Source organism: Marmota flaviventris, chromosome 7 (genome assembly GCF_047511675.1).
Source record: "Marmota flaviventris isolate mMarFla1 chromosome 7, mMarFla1.hap1, whole genome shotgun sequence".
Taxonomy (NCBI): Eukaryota; Metazoa; Chordata; class Mammalia; order Rodentia; family Sciuridae; genus Marmota; species Marmota flaviventris.
Genome location: NC_092504.1, coordinates 9,472,083 through 9,495,449, shown reverse-complemented (window position 1 = coordinate 9,495,449; position 23,367 = coordinate 9,472,083). Strand labels below are relative to the sequence as shown.

At 35.3% G+C, this 23,367-nt stretch overlaps 1 protein-coding gene across 3 annotated transcripts in view; it reads left to right on the top strand.

Moving 5' to 3' along the window:
• Window positions 1-23,367, top strand: part of Rab28 (RAB28, member RAS oncogene family) — a 107,218-nt gene that overhangs the window by 21,473 nt on the left and 62,378 nt on the right. The gene's annotated exons all lie outside the window — the stretch shown is intronic.

Sequence of the window (23,367 nt, the reverse complement as noted above, 5' to 3'; positions counted from 1 at the left end):
TGGAGCCCTCTTAGATGAAATCAATACCTTTATAGGAACAGAGAGGAGAGAGGTGGTCTTTTTCTGCCATGTGGGGTTATAGCAGGAAGGTGGCCGTCTGTAAACTAGGAAGAGGGCCTTTACCAGATCCTGAGTCAACTGCACCATGGTCTTAGATTTCTCAGTCTCTGAAACTGTGAGAAATAATGTTGGTTGTTTAGGCCGTCAGTCTGTGGTATTTTGTTGTAGCCACCTGAACTGAGAACTTACAAAGACATTTGACTTTTTTGGAAGCTGTTTCCAAACTGGAAACAGAGTAGAAAATTCTTAAGAGTGTGTTCAGTCTTTTCAATAACTTTATTTTCATAAATAGTATCTGTTCTTTGAAATTCACAGTATACCATGTAGTGTACATCATATTGTAGTAAACATCTTTTAAATGCGTATTAATCCCCCATTTAGGCATTACAGTGTGGTAATGAATATGTACTGTTTAATAACTATTTTGATCTTTGCTCTCTCATAACTGCTCTGCTGGTTTTGGCCAATTCCTGTGAAGGTAAGTTCAGTCCTGACTCTGTGTGTTTTGGCTTCCTGTGGTCTAAGGAAGCAGCATGGACTATTAAGAACAGCAACACAGCTGTAGAGTTTATGATATTGCATTGCAGCTTCGGCTCTGTCCCTGAAGTTTTGAGATATATTTCGTTAAATAATCTTCTGTTTTAGAGAAGGAAGCAGTGTCTGCATAGAATTTTATATGCATTGTTTCTTGCTCCAATCACTTATGAACTTCCTTTTCAGAATTTTTGTGGTTTGTTCAGTGGTTTTTGTTTTGTAGTTTTTCTTTTTGAGAAAGAGTGCTTTATATTAGGAGAGGAGCAGTCCTTGGTAAAAATTATGGATAGCCATTTTTTGATATCTGTTTCTCAGGCTATGAGATATATCATATAAAATTTTAAAACTAAAATTAGTGCAGGACTGCTATTTGGTTCACAGGAAATGAATCATTGATAAAGGCTTTCAGATATGAAATATTAGATTTGACCTGATATTCTCCAACTTACTTGAAATCAGAAAGAGAGGAAAAATTTCAAATTGTATAGTAGAGGATGTAAGTCAGGAACTGTTTCCTAACTACAAGGATTGTTAACTCAATACCCATATATACTGCCCAGAGAATTACCTTCTCCAAAGGTCTTTGAAAATATAGTAATTTTTTCTCTGTAATTGTTTAGAAAATAGTGTTTCCTGTATAGCCAGATCAAGATTTATACATTGCTGATTGTACACACTGAGATGAGCATTTAATAAATCTAAGTCTTAATTTAAAACCATTGCAAAACAGGCTTGGATGCCATTTCTCTTAAGAGTTAAAAATATATAGTATTCACTAGAAAACAGTATTACATATCACAAAATGGCATGATCTGGATAGAAATTGTACTTTTTGAGTTTTTAAAGGTTATGTCAATGGGGCTGGAGTTGTAGCTCAGCCGTAGAGTGCTTGCCTCATCCATGTGAAGCACTGGGTTTGATTCCTAGTACCACATATAAATAAGAAAATAAAATAAAGATCCATCAACAACTAAAAGATATTAAAAAAAGTATGTCAAATTTTCTCATCTGTTTTATAAATAATTATTTTTAAATGAATCAGTTGCTTTTCAGTTCATTGAAATCTTCCTTTACAAATCTTCAGTTTTGATGATCTTAGGTTCGGTTTCTGGATTCAGCTTTTCATTTTAGGAGATAATTTCTTAACTGTTTATCATGTTACCAACACATTGGCTTATACTATGGTGAAAGTTATGCTTTATTGGGGGTTTCCCATCATTTATGGGAAATTATAAAGGGAGGAGGGGATTCATTTTTGTTTCTTTCAGAATATAATCTAACCACCATCTGAGATAATGGTATAGTGGGGCATAATTATGTACATTGTTACATGTTTATGCTATTTGTGAGGCATCCACCACTGATCCCTGTCAAAGACAGGAAATCAGACTAAATGAGCTATGAACTGGGCTGGTGTTGGCATGCCCAGGTTTTAAGAATAAACATTTATATGTTATTTGGATTTTTTTAAAGAAAATTAATGCAGTATTTTACTTGAGATTTAATAGTATAAAAGTCAGTTTTTTTCCCCCCTTTTGGCTTCGCTCTAACTACTTCCTTACATGTTTTTATAATATTCTCTTTCAGAATGAGATCATAGAGTATGCAGTCACATAGACTGTTATACATGTAAAATGAAGAGATTCTAGATGAACATTTTCCAGGATATTGTTTACTGTATAATCTGTCACTAGCTCAATTTTATGTGATCATGTAATGAAAGATCTTTCTGCAGTTAAGAATATTAGGGGTTTAACTCTGAGCTTCCTCAATATTTTATGATTTCTGTTTTCAAATTGATGTTACATTAGTATGATATAGTAGTATGTATTCATTTTCTTTTTGGGAATATAATTACATTAAAAAGCAGTAAATTGGGTCTAGTGCTGGGCTCAGTGGTAGAGCACTTGCCAGGCACGTGTGGCCTGGTTTAATCCTTAGCACTGCATAAAATAAAATAAAGGTATTGTGTCTTCTACAACTAAAAATATATTTTTAAAAAACCAAAAAGCAGTAAAATTCACAAAGACTTCACACATTAACTAAAGGAAAAACAAGAGAAATATGATAGACATTTAAAACTAGATTATTCTCAACATTGAAACATAGTCATCTGCTTAAATGTGTTTTTTAACTGTTGTATCCTGTTTTTTGCAACTTAAATAGAAAACAAATATTGAAAAGAAATATATGTAGTCTGTTAAAATATTAACAGCAGTAGTCAGCTTTTAGCCAAAGTTAGTAGAAGGAGTGTGTGTTTGTGTATGTGTGTGTGTATGTGTGTGTGTGAACTTTTTCCATGTAATGAGCTTATATTTAGTAAGTTATAAGATTATTTGCTTTTTATATCAAATACTAAACTTGAATTGAGGATAGAGGGTAGTCTGATATAAAGATGAATTTTTTAAAAATGAAACATTTAAGTTTTTTTTATTTTTAAATTTTAGTTTATTATATATGACAGCAGAATGCATTATAGTTCATATTATACATATAGAGCACAATTTTTCATATCTTTGGTTGTACACAAAGTAGAGTGACACCATTCATGTCTTCATACATGTACTTTGATGTCTATCTCATTTCACCGTCTTTTCTGCCCCCATGCCCCCCCTCCCTTTTCTTCCCTCCCCTTTACCCTATCTAGAGTTCATCTAATCCTCCCCCCACCCCACCAACTACATTATGAATCAGCATCCTTAAATCTTATACATCCTTATATCTTATACTTATAATGAGTTAAAAAAGAAATTCCTGGTAGGTAAATTTCAAAACAAGAAAGAATGTAGCTCATTTGCTTTATTCTGTGCCTGTCACAGAAATTCAGCTGACATTTAGTGATCTTGGCCACTCCATGTAGAGTGAGATGTCTGAAAGGCCACAACTTCAGTTGCATAAGCACCTGTAAACCATTATATTACCATATAAACCATATAAACTTGTGCAAGGAGGCACAAGGCAGGGAGCAGAATCTACCTAATTTCCTGGCTGTGAAAGTCATGCTATTCCAGTTTTGGCTCACTCTCACTTCAACTGCAGAGCCTCTAGGTATTTAATTTATGTCCCCTTAAGGGCTCTTCATGGATGAACTTGGCCATGGCTTAACATACCACTGTCACTGCTCATGTAAACTATTACAGTATTCCCCTAACTAGTCTTCCTGCTCTTAACTTTGTTCTTCTGTGACTCAGTTGTCAAGTGACAAATCAAATTATATGATTCTTTTGCTCAAAACCCTTAGTATTTTCTTATCATACTTCCAGTGAAATCCAGATTCTTTTTTTTTAGAGAGAGAGAGAGAGAGAGAGAGAGAATTTTAATATTTATTTTTTAGTTTTCGGCGGACACAACATCTTTGTATGTGGTGCTGAGGATCGAACCCGGGCCGCACGCATGCCAGGCAAGCGCGCTACCACTTGAGCCTCATCCCCAGCCCCAAATCCAGATTCTTTATCCAGTTTTGCTGGGTATACATGATCTGGTCCTTCCCTGTCTCCCAGACCTCATTTTCTACATGTTTTCTTGCCCACTGTATGCTGAAGACTCATTATTCTATTTTTTTTCCTGTTTCTAAAACATTCCAAGTTAATCTGTACTAGAATTTCTTCTGCTTGAAATGCTTTTCCCTTGATTTTTGCTAGCTCCATAGGTCATTTCATTTCATTTTAAATGTCATCTTTTTAAAGTTGCCTTCTTTGACCATTCAGTACAGGAGCCCCACAAAATCCTTTATTTCAGGTCATTATGTTTCAATTTTCCATATAGTCTTATTGCCATCTGTCATTATTTCTTGTCTGCCTTTCTCCACTAACAGATTTAAGCTTTATGAAAGCTAAGGACTTCATCACTGAGAACAGTGCCTGAATGAGTGAATACCGAATGAATGGATAAAAGCCTTTTCATGAAGACTCTGTTGAAATTAGAAGTGTTTATGGCCCAGGGTGTGTTATTCGGAGAAAATGTTTTCCTAACGAGGAAAATACATATTTAGATATAGGGAATCTATTAGATGGTCTTCAGACCTAACTGTTCCACTGAATTCCACCCTGATGAATAATGTCAGTGGGATTTCTTAGGAAATACATCCTAGTTGTATTATGTTGGCTAGTGTTTGAAATAAAATGTCAGAAATTTTACATTCTGATTTTAGGATAAATAAATACAAAAAAATTAGGAAATTTGCTTCTTTTTCCTAACTTGTGACTTACATAATAGAAACCTCTACCATTTTTACTTTACGTAGTTTTAATTTTATGTTTAATTAAAAGAAAACCATGATCTGCACTGAAGTACAGTTTAAATTTTTCTCCAGTGTTTCAGGCAAGGGTATAAAATGAAATGAAAATTTAGGAATGTTAATTTTCAAACATTAATTTTAAATTCAGTCCATGTTTTATAACCACTTGGCGTTTTAATTTGTCATTTTGTTATTTTTCTATCTTTAATCTGTTACGCCTTTCTACTATCTGATCCATCAGCCAGTTTCTTCCTGGGCTAGCTAACATTCTCAGTTGGATAGATTGTAAACAGAATTAACAGGGGTTGCATAGGAGCTGCCCTCTTTCTGATTTATAGCTGTGTAGTTAGTGAAGGGGTGGTGGTTATCAGTAACTTGTATTGGGTGTAGGAATTATCATGCTCCGGTATAGAGTGGATGGATGAATGATTTCTACTCTTAAAGATATTAACCAGATCCTTTCCCAAATAAAGACTAATAACTCAGATTTTTAAACAATCTTCCTGACAGATGAGGGCATAGAGAAGAGTGCATCAACACTAATTAACAATGTGGAATGTATATTCTTCTTAACAGTGATTGATTGTTCTTGGAGAACTATCTTTGCCCAGGAAGTGATGTTTTACATTGGGAGGTTTAAAGGTTACATTTTAATGTACTCTCTAAGTTGTGTTCCCTGGACTCAGTGGGAATATTCTAGTAAAACAAGTAAATTTTAAGTTGAAGATTTTACTGATGATGTTCTTAATAAAATCAACACAAGACTTTTAAAAACTTCCTTTTTTTCTTAGTAATAGAAGAATATAAAAAATGGTTAGTGTCAAATTTGAAAATTTCATTGGAATTTATGTAAAAATGTTTGCCTATACTGTGACTCTTTTGAGTCTAGAAAAGTTCTTATTTCCTCTAGAGAGCAGAAATGTACATTTGAATAGGTAATGTTTAATTTGATTCTTATCTTGAAGGAATCATACCAGCTCCTATAAAATTTATCACCTACAGTATTATACCAAGGTGAAAAAGTCGTTGTTAAAATTTAAGAGAGCTGTAATTTATAAAGCGTAAACAGTTCTTTTGAGGATTTGAAACATTTATTCTGTTTATATGGTTGAAATTCACACATTTTGCCCCTTCCCCTATTTCTTTTAATCCTTTGCTTCTTTTTTGGTTCAGATAGTAGTAATCCTGAAGAACCAGCCCAAGTGTGTATTTCAGATGAAACTAATGTTACTGTTGCTGCTTCGTTACTGTTTTTTCTCTTGACATGTAAATTTTTCAAACAGCTGTGGTTATTTACTTACTGGAAGATACAGAAAGCTTTCTACATACCAAGAGAGAAAGTTTTTTAATATTCACACAAAGGTGTTCTCCTACACGATTATTCACACTCCTATTTTATTTTCATGACATTTTGATAGTATTTTAAGTTTTATTGGTTGAATAGTACCTCCAAATTGTAAGAATAAGCTTGCCTTCATACTGGTAATGTGAGTGACAACTGCTCGGGAAGAAAATGTCAAATGAGAGCTGTTCACAACATTAATCAAAAACTGATAGTTTTACCTGATAGTTGTTTACCCGATAGTTTGTTTGTTTTTTATTTGGTACTAGGGATTGGACTCAAGGACACTTGACCACTGAGCCACATCTCCAGCCTGTTTTGTATTTTATTTAGAGACAGTGTTCACTGAGTTGCTTAGTGCTTTGCTTTTGCTGAGGCTGGCTTTGAACTCCTGCCTCAGCCTCCCAAGCCATTGTGATTACAGGCATGTGCCACTACACCCAGCTGCAATGATCTTATTTCATTATTTTGCAGTTACTTTGGATAGCTTACCTCAAGCAATTTTGATAGTATTGTAATTTATTTAGCCTAAGAAGTATTACAGTTTTTGTTTTCTTTGGTTTTGGGGGAGTCCTATAACTATATGTATGTAATTTATTCTGTCTTCTTCACAATAGAGAAGGTCTATTAAATGTTAAGGAATCATAATTGACTTTGTTTCTGACTGATTTTAAATTGTAGAAGAAATTAATTATTATATATAAAGGTTATACTAAAAGCAGAGTTACAATACCAGATTTCCTTGTGAAAAGGGGTTTGACATTTTCTTTAACATAATTTAAGTCCCTTTAGTAGTTTCTTTTTAAAAAAATTTTTATTTTATTTTATTATTTTTTATTATTAGTTATTCAAAACATTACAAAGCTCTTGACATATCATATTTCATACATTTGATTCAAGTGGGTTATGAACTCCCATTTTTACCCCGTATACATATTGCAGATTCACATCGGTACCACATCCACTTTTTTACATACTGCCATACTAGTGTCTGTTGTATTCTGCTGCCCTTCCTATCCTCTACTATCCCCCCTCCCCTCCCCTCCCATCTTCTCTCTCTACCCCATCTACTGTAATTCATTTCTCTCTCTCGTTTTTTTTCCCCTTTCCCCTCACTTCCTCTTATATGTAATTTTGTATAACAATGAGGGTCTCCTTCCTTTACCATGCAATTTCCCTTCTCTCTCTCTTTCCCTCCCCCCTCTCGACCCTGTTTAATGGTGATCTTCTCATGCTCTTCCTCCCTATTCTGTTCTTAGTTGCTCTCCTTATATCAAAGATGACATTTGGCATTTGTATTTAGGGATTGGCTAGCTTCACTTAGCATAATCTGCTCTAGTGTCATCCATTTCCCTGCAAATTCCATGATTTTGTCATTTTTTAGTGCAGAGTAATACTCCATTGTGTATAAATGCCACATTTTTTTTTATCCATTCGTCTATTGAAGGGCATCTAGGTTGGTTCCACAGTCTTGCTGTTGTGAATTGTGCTGCTATGAACATCAATGTAGCACTATCCCTATAGTACGCTCTTTTAAGGTCTTCAGGGAATAGTCCAAGAAGGGCAATAGCTGGGTCAAATGGTGGTTCCATTCCCAGCTTTCCCAGGAATCTCCAAACTGCTTTCCAAATTGGCCACACCAATTTGCAGTTCCACCAGCAATGTACAAGTGTACCCTTTTCCCCACATCTTCGCCAGCACTTGTTGTTGTTTGACTTCATAATGGCTGCCAATCTTACTGGAGTGAGATGGTATCTTAGGGTGGTTTTGATTTGCATTTCTCTGACTGCTAGAGATGGTGAGCATTTTTTCATGTACTTGTTGATTGATTGTATGTCCTCCTCTGAGAAGTGTCTGTTCAGGTCCTTGGCCCATTTGTTGATTGGGTTATTTGTTATCTTATCGTTTAATTTTTTTGAGTTCTTTGTATACTCTGGATATTAGGGCTCTATCTGAAGTGTGAGGAGTAAAAATTTGTTCCCAGGATGTAGGCTCCCTATTTACCTCTCTTATTGTTTCTTTTGCTGAGAAAAAACTTTTTAGTTTGAGTAAGTCCCATTTGTTGATTCTTGTTATTAACTCTTGTGCTATGGGTGTCCTATGAAGGAAATTGGAGCCCGACCCCACAATATGTAGATCGGAGCCAACTTTTTCTTCTATCAGACACAGAGTCTCTGATTTGATATCAAGCTCCTTGATCCATTTTGAGTTGACTTTGGTGCATGGCGAGAGAAGGGGATTCAGTTTCATTTTGCTGCATATGGATTTCCAGTTTTCCCAGCACCATTTGTTGAAGATGCTGTCCTTCCTCCATTGCATGCTTTTAGCCCCTTTATCAAATATAAGATAGTTGTAACTTTGTGGATTAGTCTCTGTGTCCTCTATTCTGTACCATTGGTCCACCCGCCTGTTTTGGTACCAGTACCATGCTGTTTTTGTTACTATTGCTCTGTAGTATAGTTTGAAATCTCGTATCGCTATGCCGCCTGATTCACACTTCCTGCTTAGAGTTGCTTTTGCTATTCTGGGTCTTTTATTTTTCCATATGAATTTCATGATTGCTTTATCTATTTCTACAAGAAATGCCATTGGGATTTTGATTGGCATTGCATTAAACCTATAGAGAACTTTTGGTAATATCGCCATTTTGATGATGTTAGTTCTGCCTATCCATGAACAGGGTATATTTTTCCATCTTCTAAGATCTTCTTCTATTTCTCTCTTTAGGGTTCTGTAGTTTTCATTGTATAAATCTTTCACCTCTTTTGTTAGGTTGATTCCCAAGTATTTTAATTTTTTTGAGGATATTGTGAATGGGGCGTTTTTCCTCATTTCCATTTCAGAATTTTGTCGCTGATATACAGAAATGCCTTTGATTTATGCGTGTTGATTTTATATCCTGCCACTTTGCTGAATTCATTTATTATTTCTAGTAGTTTCTTTGTAGACCCTTTTGGTCTTCTAGGTATAGAATCATGTCACTGCAAATAGTGATAATTTAAGTTCTTCTTTTCCTATTTTTATGCCTTTAATTTCATTCGTCTGTCTAATTGCTCTGGCCAGTGTTTCGAGAACTATATTGAATAGAAGTGGTGATAGAGGGCATCCCTGTCTTGTTCCAGATTTTAGAGGGAATGCCTTCAATTTTTCTCCATTCAGAATGATGCTAGCCTGAGGCTTAGCATAGATAGCTTTTACAATGTTGAGGTAAGTTCCTGTTATCCCTAGTTTTTCTAATGTTTTGAACATAAAGGGATGCTGTATTTTGTTGAATGCTTTTTCTGCGTCTATCGAGATGATCATATGGTTCTTATCTTTAAGTCTATTGATGTGGTGAATAACATTTATTGATTTCCGTATATTGAACCATCCTTGCATCCCAGGGATGAATCCTACTTGATCATGGTGCACAATTTTTTAGATGTGTTTTTGTATCCGATTCGCCAGAATTTTATTGAGGATTTTTGCATCTAGGTTCATTAGAGATATTGGTCTGTAGTTTTCTTTCTTTGAGGTGTCTTTGTCTGGTTTTGGAATCAGGGTGATGTTGTCCTCATAGAATGAATTTGGAAGAGCTCCCTCTTTTTCTATTTCATGAAATAACTTGAAAAGATTGGTTTTAATTCTTCTTTAAAGGTTTTGTAAAACTCCGCTGTATACCCATCCGGTCCTGGGCTTTTCTTGGTTGGTAGTCTTTCTATTGCTTCTTCTATTTCATCCATTGATATTAGTCTGTTCAAATTGTGTGTATCCTCCTGACTCAGTCTGGGCAAATCATATGACTTAAGAAATTTATCGATGTCTTCACTATCTTCTATTTTATTGGAATATAGGGTTTCAAAATAATTTCTAATTGTCTTCTGTATTTCTGTAGCATCTGTTGTGATATTGCCTTTTTCATCCCGTATGTTAGTAATTTGAGTTCTCTCTCTTCTTCTCTTCGTTAGCATGGCTAAGGGTCTGTCGATCTTATTTATTTTTTCGAAGAACCAACTTTTAGTTTTGTCAATTTTTTCAGTAGTTTCTTTTGTTTCATTTTCGTTGGGTTCCGCTCTGATTTTAATTATTTCCTGCCTTTTGCTACATTTGCTGTTGTTTTGCTCTTCCTTTTCTAGGGCTTTGAGATGAAGTGTGAGCTCATTTATTTGTTGGTTTTTTCGTTTTTTGAGGAATGACCTCCAGGCGATGAATTTCCCTCTTAAAACTGCTTTCATTGTGTCTCATAGATTCCGATATGTTGTGTCTGTATTTTCATTTATCTCTAAGAATTTTTTGATTTCCTCCTTTATGTCTTCTGCCACCCATTGATCATTCAGTAACATATTGTTCATTTTCCATGTGATGTAGGATTTTTCCTTCCTTCTTTTATCATTGATTTCCAGTTTCATTCCATTATGATCAGATAAAATGCATGGTATTATCTCCACCCCTTTATATTTACTGAGGGTTGCCCTATGGCATAATATATGGTCTGTTTTTGAGAGGGATCCATGTGCTACTGAGAAAAAAGTATATCCACTTGATGATGGTTGATATATTCTATATATGTCAGTTAAGTCTAGGTTATTGATTGTGATATTGAGTTCTATAGTTTCTTTATTCAACTTTTGTTTGGAGGATCTGTCCAATGGTGAGAGAGGTGTGTTGAAGTCACCCATAATTATTGTGTTGTGGTCTATTTGATTCTTGAACTTGAGGAGAGTTTGTTTTATGAACGTTGCAGAACCCTTATTTGGTGCATAAATATTGATAATTGTTATGTCTTGTTGGTGAATGGTTCCTTTTAACAGTATATAATGTCCTTCTTTATCCCTTTTGATTAACTTAGTCTTGAAGTCGATTTTATTCGATATGAGGATGGCCACCCCTGCTTGCTTACGAGGACCGTGTGCGTGGTATATTTTTTCCCAACCTTTCACCTTCAGCCTGTGTATGTCTTTTCCAATCAGATGTGTCTCCTGGAGGCAGCATATTGTTGGATTTGTTTTTTTAATCCATGTTTCCAGCCTATGTCGCTTTATTGGAGAGTTTAAGCCATTAACGTTTAGAGTTACTATTGATATATGGTTTGTACTGCCAGCCATGTTTGATTATTATTATTATTATTATTTAATTTGGTTTGTTTCTCCATGATTAGCTTCCCCCCGCCCTCTGTCTTTACTGAGGTACTTCCCACTGTTGGTTTTGGTTATTGTTTTTCATTTCTTCCTCGTGTAGTGTTTTGCTCAAGATGCTTTGCAATGCTGGTTTTCTGGCTGCAAATTCTTTTAACTTTTGTTTATCATGAAAGATTTTTATTTTGTTGTCGTACCTGAAGCTTAATTTTGCTGGATAAAAATTCTTGTTTGGCATCCATTGTCTTTCAGTGTTTGAAGTACATTGTTCCAGGATCTTCTCGCTTTCAGCGTCTGTGATGAGAAATCCGTTGTTAACCTTATTGGTTTACCCCTGAATGTAATCTGCCTCCTTTCTCTTATAGCTTTTAATATTTTCTCTTTGTTCTGTATATTGGATATCTTCATAACAATGTGTCTTGGCATTGGTCTACTGTGATTTTGTATGCTCGGTGTCCTGTATGCATCTACAATTTGTATATCCGTTTCCTTTTTTATTTGTGGAAAGTTTTCTATAATTATTTCATTCAGCAGGTTGCTCATTCCCTTGTTTTGGACCTCTATACCTTCCTCTATCCCGATGACTCTTAAGTTTGGTTTTTTTTTATGTTATCCCATATCTCTTGGATGTTTTTCTCGTGATTTTTTACCAGCCTTTCTGAGTTGGCTAGACTCTTTTCAAGATGATATATTTTGTCTTCATTATCTGACGTTCTGGCGTGTACTTGCTCCACTCTGTTAGTGATACTCTCATTTGAGTTTTTAATTTGGTTTATAGTTTCCTTCATTTCTAGAATTATTGTTTGATTTTTTTTATAATCTCTATCTCCTGATAAAGATGCTTATTTGCTTCTTTTATCTGTTTATGTAATTCATTTTGAATGTGTTCTTTCATTGTTTGAATTTGCTGTCTCATATCCTCTTTAAGATTCCATTCCATCTGTCTAAGGTGTTCCTTGAGTTCTTTATTTGACCATTTTTCTGCTGCCTCTAGGTCCTCCTGAATATTTAGGCTGTCCTGCATTGTTTGTACTCCTTTTCTTCCTTGCTTTTTCATGCTGCTCATGTTACTTCTTATTCTGTTTGACTGCTGAGTTACTGTTTACTGCTATAAATTTATTTGATGCTGTCGCAGCCGGTTTCAATGAAGTTATCTCCTCCGCCACATTCTGGTGACGTCAGTTCTCTGCCATGGTGGTATCCCATGCAAATGGCGACAGTTCATTCCCTTTGTCGGGTGACCAATGCAAGGGGTGGGTCCTGACTGGCTCTCCCAAGCCCTGTCTCCATCCTGTGGCCACTGCCTATGAAGGCTCGGTTGGTATTAACCTCCACAGGTTCAGAAGGGCTGACCAGTTGTTTCAGCGGGATCGTTTAGCGCTGAGTCACAGCAGTTTGTCTGCGATACGCAGGTGAACGGGAGCTTGAATTCAGCCGATCCGGGCTTGGTGTGTGTTCTGAGAGGCCCAGACTGTTTGCCCCAGATCCACGTCAGCTCAGCATTGCCTAGTGATCCTGTAATCCCAGCAATTCAGGAGACTGAAGCAGGAGGATCTCAAGTTCAAGGCCAGGGCCAACAACTTGAGGAGACCCTAAAACAGGAAGTTGTCTTTCCAGGCTTGTTACCAGAGTTCTAGGCTGGAGGAGTTCTAGAATATCAGGTCTAGTCACTGACCCTTCACAGATGTTTACTTTGATTGGAGAATACATCCAGGATCTGAAAGGAAAATGAAGAGGGCCTCATGGGTAAGAAAATTGTGGTATTCATCTTTCTGTCACTGCACCAAAATTCTCACGCTTCTCTGGGCGTCTCATTGGGTACTGATGAACGTTCAGGTCACTCCAGCCCTGCGCGTTTCTCTGAACTCGATGAGGGGCGGGGAGAAAAGGCACACTGCGTGCGCGCCGACCTTTTCGACTGACCCCTTTAGTAGTTTCCTTCAACTGTAGTTTTGGTAATTTAGAACAGATACAATGTAATTTAAAAGAATACTTAGACTGTGTATCAGAAAAATTCAGCTTTTCTGTTGGTATTGTCTTTTTATTTAGCTATAAGAACTTGGACAATTCACTTAACCACTAAGGTCTTCCTTATATATAAAATGAGGGAATTGTACTAGATATTCCTAATTATTTCTCACTCCTAAAATTTGATGACCCAAACTGTTTAGTTGTAAGATTACTGAATGGGACATAATAGTTGCTATACAGATTTAGGAGAGTTTTAGTTTAACTTCATATGTAGGCTAAACCTGTTGTCTTTGCGAAGATTTCTTTGACTTCTTTTATAATTCAATTATTAGATCATTAAAAATTCAAATTTCTATGTACATGGATAAGTGCATTTAATAATAGTAATAGTAAGAAATCTACCTAAGAGTTATTGAATTCTTACTATTTGCCGGGCATACCTTAGAAATATGGCCAACTTTAGGGTGTTTTTGGAAGTAGTAAAAATAGCATTTTTTAACTTAAAATTGTTCTTGAATTCGAATTTAAATTTTAAGTGTCCATTTTATGTGTCATCCTTTTCTAAATTTTCAAATGAATACTTAAGTTTTTTTTTTTTTTTATGGTGTTGGAGGTTGAACCAGGGCTTTGTACATGCTAGAAATGCACTGTATCATTGAGCTACCTCTCTAGCCTTGTTGTTGTCTAGTTTTGCAGTGTGAATAAAGCAAATTGGCAGGTATGTTATTTGTTTATTTCTTATTATTTTCTTTCCATTCATTTGTTTAATAAATATTTGAGCACATATCAATCTGGGTATTCACTATAGAAATGAACAGATAAATATTCCTGCCCTCATCTTGCTGTATGTTCCAGTGAAGATAGGGATGAAAGAAAGAAAGAAAAGGGGTTTGATAATAAGAGATAGATAAAGCAGGAAAGGGAGAAGAAAGAAAGTATGGAGGATGCTATTAAGATTTTATTTATTTACTTTTTTTCTGCAATACTAGGTTTGAACCCAAGGTCAATCTAACCACTTAACTACATCCCCACTCTTTTTCATTTTATTTTGAGACACAGTCTTACTAAATTGCCCAGGCTGGCTTCGAGATTGTGATCCTCCTGCCTTAGCCTCCTGAGTCAGTGGGATTACAAGCACATGCCACTGTTCTTAGCTTGTATTAAGACATTAAATATGGTAGTCAGGAAAGCCTGAGAAGGTGACATTTGAGCAAAGGTATAAAGGAGAGAGAGCACACAAGTGGAAGAGTGCTACATAGGTAAATGGGAGATGAGTTGTATAAGAAGAGGGGAAATGATAGTTGTAAAGACTTTTGTGCAATATTTTGTTGTTTTTTCTCCCAGGAATTCCAAAGAAATACACGCATGTTTGTGCGTGTGTATGCATATATATATATGTGTGTGTGTGTAATTATGTGTACCTGTGTGTAGTTATATATAGGGAATAAGAACTTAAAGGAATAGCATAAATGAGGTTAAGCTATATAGAGTGAAGGATCAATAAAGACTTTGTGGGCTGCTTAAGAGCTTTGGCTTTTACTTTGAGATGGAAAGTTACTGAGGGTTTTGAGCAAGGTGAAATGATTTGATTAATATTTGAAAAGGTTTAGATAGTTTTTGTTTTGAGAATATACTGTAGTGTTTAGGAGTAAAAGCATGAGAATCAGATCGGAGGCTTTTGACATAAGCTAGGCGAGAAATAATAGTGGCATAGGCCAGGGTGATCTTAAGAGAAGTAGGGAGAAGTGGCTGGCTTTTGTTTATTTTTTAAAGGTACAACTGATGGATTTTCTCATGGATCAGTTGTTCAGTAAAGGAGAGAAGAGGCAATATAGTATGAGGATTTTCAATGCAAGCATCTGGAATGCTGAGGTTGTTTTAACTGAGATGACAAAAACTGTGGGAGGCTTAAATTTTGAATGAGGTTCAAAAGTTTGGTTAGAGATGCTTATTTGGAATCTGTGTGGAGATGTTCAGTAGACACATTGGATATAGATATCTGGCATTCAAAGCCCCATGTGGTCTGGAGGTAAAAGTTGTATTCAGTGACATGGGGGGCCACATTTAAGGCCATGAGGCTAGATAAATTTTATCAAATGACTTTTCCAAAGATTAAGCAAGTGGGTAATACCCATGTTTTAGAGTTTGAGGAAAAAAAGAAACATTAGCAATGGTCGGTGGAAATAGAAGGGAAATCATAAGAATGAACTGTTCTGGAAGCCAAATGTAAAGGTGTATTAAGGAGAAGGGAGTGTCCACAGATAAGGACTGAAAATGGTTATTAGATTCATCATTGTAGAGGTAACTTGCAAGCAGGTTCATTTGAATGGTGCTGGTGGGGGAACGATGGTTAGAATAGGGTCAAGAGTGAAGGGAAAGAAATGAATTGCAGATAGTGAATAGAGGCAACATGTATACATAATGCTGCCGTAATAGGTGGTTGATAAATGGGGGAGCAGCTGTATAGACTGTGTCATGGTTTGGATGTGAGGTGTCACCTGAAAACCTCCTGTGTAATGTAGGGATGTTTAGAGGTAAAGTGATTGGACTGTGACAGCTGTGACCTAATCAGTCCATCCTAGTTTGAATGAGTGGGTGGTAACTAGACAGGTGGGTTATGGGTGGAGGAGGTGGATCACTGGTAATGAGCACTGAGAATGTGTGTTTGCCTTGAGCACATTCCCCCATTCTGTGCTGCCTCATCTTGGGTCTAGAGCAATGGAATATAAAATCACAACTATGGATGAGACCTCTAAAATCATGATCCCAAAGTAACTCTTCCTCCTTTAAGTTGTTCTTGTCAATAATTCTGGTCACAGCAATGTAAAATCTGACTAATACAGTGGGACGACACTCTTGGTTTTGTTAAGGATAGGCGATGTACAGCTTGTTTTATGTGTATGGAAATTATGAGAGAGAAAAAGGTGGAGGGAGGGAGGAAGGGAGAAAGAACACCTGATGGGTTTAATAAGTTTTTGAATTTGCTCCATTTGTAAATGTAGTTTTGAATGAGTCATCTCCATTCCGTATTCTGCAGTTTATTGCCTTGGTTCTGATTAAGTGAGAAGGTAGAAAATTCTATAGTAACGTTCCCATTTCCTGAATTTTTTATAAAAGTTCTGAGATAATGAATAAAAAATGGAAAGAGACTGAAAAAGAATCCTAGGTTCTCACCCGCATCCTGCACAGCGATGGAAATGGGGTTCCCCTAGGTGGAATGGGCTGACTGCAAAATAAAGCTGAGGAAAATAGAACTGCAAAAAAAACAGAACACAGAAAACATTTTTAGAAAGTGGGGGTGGGAGGAGCTTCCACACTGATAAAAGCAAAATGGAGCCCCTGAGTGCTTTATTTATGTGGAAGAGGGACATTAAAGGCAGGGATAAGGTTTCAAGAGCAGAGTCTTGCTTCAGGTCTTGTAGTCAGCAGGTTGATTGATGTGTTGGCAGGTCACACCCATCTCAGGTGCTGTGTGGGATCTCTGGCACAACTTGAGGGGGAAGTTCACCTGCATCAGGCCATCAGTCCCTGTGGGGGTGCCCCAGGAGGTTCCCAGTGCCAGACTTATCCCCTTCTTAGGCTACTATGTAGCACAACATAGTTCACACACAGCCCACGGATGGCTCCTGAAACTAGTAGTTTTTCACTTGTTTTAAATAATTCTTAGCTATTTTTTGCTTTTTAAACCATTAGACGCCTCTGAAGACATTATCTTTTCAGTGACTTTTTTGATTATGCAGGTGTTCTGTGATTCAGGCTTCATGGATCCTGTTCAGTGCTGTTGCTCTAGTCCCTAACTAGAAAGCGCTCAATAAATATTTGTTGTATGAATGATTAGAAAAATTAGTTTTCTATCTTAGTAAGAGGATCTCTTGAGATGAGAAAATAAAAATAGTACTCTTCTTTTTTCTAGCTTTTGCTTAATTCTCAGCCTAGATTTTTCAACCCAAAAGGGGGTTTACTGTTAACAGATTCTGCTGAAGATCAGTTGACCAAAGTGCATAGATTAATTTTTGGGCTCTCTTTTTCTGTTCTGTGGGTATGTGTGTTTATTTTTATGCCAGTAGAAATTGAACATCCCTTATCAAATTCTCTAAAATCGGAAACTTGTTGAGTATTCACATGACACAAGTGGAAAATTACACACCATGAAACTTTGTTTCATGCAGATAATTATTAAAACTATTGTATAAAGTTACTTTAAGGATATATGTATAAGGTCTATATGAAACCTAAGTGATTTTTGTGTGTAGACTTTTATAGTAGCCCCCAGATATTTTGCTATGTATATTCAGATAAATAAAAAAATCAGAAATCTGAAATACTTCTGGTCTCAAACATTTCAGTCAGGGATACTTAATTTGTGTCATGTTTGATTACTGTAGCTTTGTAGTATGTTTTGAAATCAGTGTGGTGACTATATTTTGTTCTTTTTATTTAAGATTACTTTGACCCTTTGAATCATTTTTTTCTAATCTGTGAAAAATTTCATTAGAATTTTGATAGGAGGGCTGGGACTATAGCTCAGTGGCAGAGTGCTTTCCTAGCATGTGTGAGGCACTGGGTTTGATCCTTAGCACCACATAAAAATAAGCAAAATAAAGACATACTGTCCATCTACAACTACAAAAAAATAGAATTTTGATAGGAATTGCAATGAATCTGTTAATCACTTTGGATTATAGATTTAACAATATGGATTCTTCCAATCCATGAACTCATGAAAACACATGATATCTTTTCATTTGTGTGTCTTCTTTTTTTTTTTTTTGGTACTGAGGATTGAACCCAGGGGCACTTTACCACTGAGCTACATCCCCAGACCTCTCAATTTTATTTTTTAAATTTTGAAATAGATTCTTGTTAAGTTGCTTGAAACTGGCCTGGAACTGGCAATCTTCTTGCCTCAGCCTCCTGAGTTGTTTGAATTATAGGTGAATACCACTGCACACTGTTTTCTTTATTTCTTTCTCAGTGTTTTGTAAGTTTTCAGAGTACTATTCTTTTGTCTCCTTGGTTAAATTTATTCCTAAACAATTTGGTTTTTAATGCTATTGTAAATAGAATTGTTTTCTTGATTTCTTTTTTGAATAGTTTGCTGTTTGTTTTTGGAAGTGCTACTTATTTTGTATATTTATAATTTATTGAATTCATGTATGGGTTATAGCAGTTTTTGGTAGAATCTTTGTTTTTGGTAGAGTTTTCTATATGTGAGATCCTGTCACCTATAAATACAGTTTCACTTATTCCCTTCCAATGTGGATGCCTTTTATTTCTTTTTCTTGCCTAATTCTTCTGGCTCTGACATTTACTATATTGAATATAAATGGTGAGACTGGGCATTCTTACCTTGTTTCTGATCTGAGGAGGAAAGCTTCAGCTTTTGAAGATAGAGTATAATGTTAGTCATAGTCTTATCTTATTTGAACTTCATTATGGTGAGGTACATTTATTTTATACCCAGTTTGTTGAGTTTTTAACATGGAAGGATAGTTTAACATGTCTTTTCTACATTTATCAAGATAATCTTATGATTTTTATCTGTTATTCTAATAATGTATTGTATCACATTTTTTTGATGTTGAACCATTCTTATGTCCCAGGGATAAATTTCATTTCATTCTGGTGGCTTATGATTTATTTATTTATTTGGTATTAGGGATTGAACATTGGGGTACTAACCATTGAGCAACATCTCCAGCCCTTTTTATTTTTTTGAGACAGTGTCTCACTAAGTCGCCTAGTGCCTTGCTATGTTGCTGAGGCTGACTTTGAACTTCTGATCCTCCTTCCAAAGCTTCCTGAGCTGCTGGGATTACAGGCATGCACTACCATGTCTGGCTTTATGATTCTTTTAATGAATTTGGTATGGCCAGTATTTTGTGGATGTTTGCATCTATGTTCATCAGGAATATTGGAGTCTAGTTGTCTGTCTTATAGTATTTTTGCCTTGCTTTGATATCAAGATAATGCTGGCCATCGAAGATGAGTTTAGAAGTATTCTCTCTTAGAAGAGTCTGAGAAGGATTGACTCAAATTTGTTCCTTCAGTGGCAGTATTTACCAGACAAATTTGTGCCTTCGGTGGCAGTATTTACCAGTAAGGCCATTAGGTCTGGGTATTTTGTTTTGAAGTTTTGCTTACTAATTCAATCTTCTTAGTTATTGATTTGCTTTGATTTTCTTCATGATTCATTCTGGGTGGGTTATATATTTACAGAAATTTGTCCAATTTCTTCTTGGTTATCCCATTTTCTGGCATATAGTTGCTCATAATAATTTATAATGATTTTTTGTATTTATTTTTATCATTTATAGTGTCTCCTGTTTCACTTATTTTTTTTCTAATTTTTTTTTTTTTTTAGGTAGATGGATGCAATACCTTTATTTTATTTATTTTTATGTGGTGCTGAGGATCGAACCCAGTACTTCACATGTGTGAAGAGAGCACTCTACCACTGAACCACAACCCCAGCCCACTTATACTTTTATTTATTTGATACATAATGGGAGAAGGACAGCCTCTTCAATAAATGGTGCTGGGGAAGCTGGTTATCTATATGCCAAATGATGAAATTAGACCCTTATCTCATACCACATAACAAAAATCAACTCAAGATGAATAAAAGACTTAAACCTAAGAGCAGAAAATTGCTAGAAGAAAGCATAAGGAAAAAAGCTTCTTAACATTTGTTTGGGCAGTGATTTTTGTTTGTTTTGGATATGACCCCAAAAGCACCTGCCACAAAAGCAAAAATACATATCAAACCAAGAAGCTGCACAGCAAAGGAAAAACTCACCCGTGAAGAGACAGCCTATGGATTGGCAGGAGATATTTGCATACTGTACATTTGATCAAGAATTAATTTATCTTGAAACATGTAAGAAGCTCAGACAACTCAATAGCTAGAAAACAAGTAAGTTGATTGAAAAAGGATCTGAATGTACATTTCTCAAAAGGAGGCATACAAATGGTTAACAGGTATGAGAAAAAATGTTCAAAATTATTAATCATCAGAGAAATGCAAATTAAAACCACAGTAAGATATTACCACTTTTTAGAATGGCTGTTATGAAAAAGACGAAAGATAGGTGTTGGCAAGGATGTGGAGAAATAGGAACCTGTACATTGCTTGTGGGTGTAAATTAGTATATTGATTATGAAAATAGAATGGAGGTTCCTCAAAAAGTTAAAAAATATGATCCAGAGTCCCACTTTGGGTATATATTCAGAGGAAATGAAATCAATGTATTGATTTTTTATTCTCATATTCATTTAAGCATTATTTACAGTAGTCATGAAAAAGAATTCTAAGGGTCCATCAATGACTGAATGAATAAAGAAAATTTACTGTGTTGTATGTGTGTGCTTGTGTGTACAGTAGAATACTATTCAGCCTTAAAAAGGAAGTCCAGTCATTTGTGATAACATAGAGTAACTTGGAGGACATTATGCTAAATGAAATAAACCAGACAACAGAAAGATAAATACTGTATCATATCACTTACGTGTAGAATCTAAAAGCATTGAACTCATAGAAGCAAAGAGTAGAGTTGGTTGTCAGGGTCTAGGGTGTTGGGAAGAAAGGCCAAAGGTTATAAACTTTGAATTAGGATACATACAGTCTGGGAGTCTATTGTACATCATGGCAATTATATGTAATAGTAATGTATACAGCTGGTTTTCTGTATCAGTAGGTTGTGCATCCCTGAATTCAAACAACTGCAGATGGAAAATATTTGGAAAAGAATCTGTGCAGAATGCGTGCAGATTTTCCCCCTTGTCAGTATTCCCTTACTAATCCACTAGAACAACTGTTTATATTATATTAGGTATTATAACTAATCTAGAGATATTTAAAGTGTATGGGAGGATGTGTTAAGATTATATGCAAATACTATACCATGTTGTTATGTAAAGGACTTGAGCATGATGGGATTTTGGTATTTGCAAGGGTTTCTGAAATCAGTCCCCTACAAATACTAAGGAACTACTGTACTTGAAAATTGCTATGAAGAGTAGTTCTTTAATGTTCACCACAAAAAAATAAGAATGTGATATGATGGCTGTGTTAATTAGCTTGATTTTATCATTTTCAGGTTTGCATATATCAAACTTTATGGTGGACACTGTTAATATGTACAATTTTTATTTGTCATTTATACCTTAATGAAGCTAGGGAAAACAATAACTTCACTTGATGCTTATGACTTCGTACCACATAAAGTCATTTAAAAAGCATTTCCCATTGCATATGTAGTCTTTTTTTGTTGTTGTTAAGCAAACTCTTAACCTTAATTAATCTTTTTATTTTCATTCAAAATTTCAAGCTTAAAATATGAGAATTATATTTTCCTCTTGGGATATTTGTTTTGTACTGTGTTCTCCCACCCAAGTATATTTAATAGAAGTAGACAGTGAAGACCAGTGTCTAGGGGTATAGATTCCTAATCAAGACTACTTGGCTTTGGATGTGGGCTCATTTATTAACTGTGTGAATTTATCCTCTTTGTACCTCAGTTTTCTTATCTGTATACTGGGGCTGATAATAGCGTCTATCTCATTAGAAGTAGACGTAAACATAGAATGAGCTTAAGGGTTAAATATATGTAAAGTTCCTAGAACCATGCCTATTATATAATACTGCTGCATGTGGTAGTTGTTATTGTATCTCCCATTCTCTCTTCAAATCCTGTCTTCAATTTAGGGTTATAAGAGAAATCCTGCTGTGTCCATTTTTCTAATGTAAGGATTTAAAAATCAAAAGATGAAAAACATTTGAAATATCATAGAAATACATAATAATTAAAATAATTATGGTCATATAATCAATGTTTGTAAACCAAACTTTAACTTATAGTTTAGAAGTATGTTTTGGAAAATTGTTTATATTCAATTGATGAAGGTGATAAAATTTTGATATCTCATTTGAATGATGAAAGCTCTTGCACTGTTGCCATGGATTGGTAGCTCAAGTTTATTTTATTATGTAGACATGTGTCTAATAAAAAAAAATAGATGCAGCATGAACCATCGTTTGAGTTTGAATGTGCTTCTGTCTGGGGTTGAGGTATAAATGTTATTTCTGGCTGTGTCCTTCATACTTAGCTCTTCTTACAACAAATGGAAAGTCCTCAATTGTGCCTAAGGGAATAGTTAACCCACAGTGGACATATGGTAGACAAAAGCTGAGTCTAATAAATAAAATAAAATTATAAATGATAAACATGTGAAGGCCTTCAAAGCCTGACAGATTTGAAAGATAAAGTATTTGAGATAGCCAGTTTTTCATGCACCATAATTCTTTTTTTGGTGTTGTATTTGTATATATAGTTTTGGTTAAAAGATGTGTTTTCAAGTGGTGTATAAAACATACCTCTTTTTTACTGTTGGTTAAATTTTGAGATATGAATGATGCTAACAATAGAGGCTGATGATCTAACATTTGTGGAAAGTGACTGCTCTTTTGATTGGGGGCAGTTAATTAGCATTAACCCAGAACAGCTCCTGGGCTTTATGGATTGGAGCCTCATATGTGGTTGCACTGCTCCAGCAAAAGGTTAAGTATTAATGGAAAATGGTCACAGCCCTTTTACTTAAAGAAAACATGTTACTTGTAAGTTTTCTTTTGATTTTACTTTTACAGTTACATTGAATGTCTTCATTCATTCCCATCCATAAAGCAAATATTGTTGCACATGCGATGGATAATAAGTCTTTTTAGGACTTCTTGTGTGGTATGTCACAGATCATTAACTGCAAGTAACCACCTGACTTGAGGGAAGCCTGGAAGCATCATTATAGTGAAATAAGCTTTTATTTAGGTATCACTGAAGCACATTGATTTATACATTTGTCACAAATTGCTACTGTGAAAATATATTCTCATTATCATTTGGGGAATGGGGAAGATTAACTACTGTAAATTATAAAAGAGATATATTGCTAACAATATTGCTAACAATGGAAAAAATAAATATTGTGGTCTGTATTTTATCAAATAATTCCTTTTAAAAAATGATTAGGTAAAATGAGGTGATTCTTTAGAATGCTTTCTTTGAATTCTCTGTGTGATTCTATATATGAATTAAATTAAAGGTGTGTTCTGA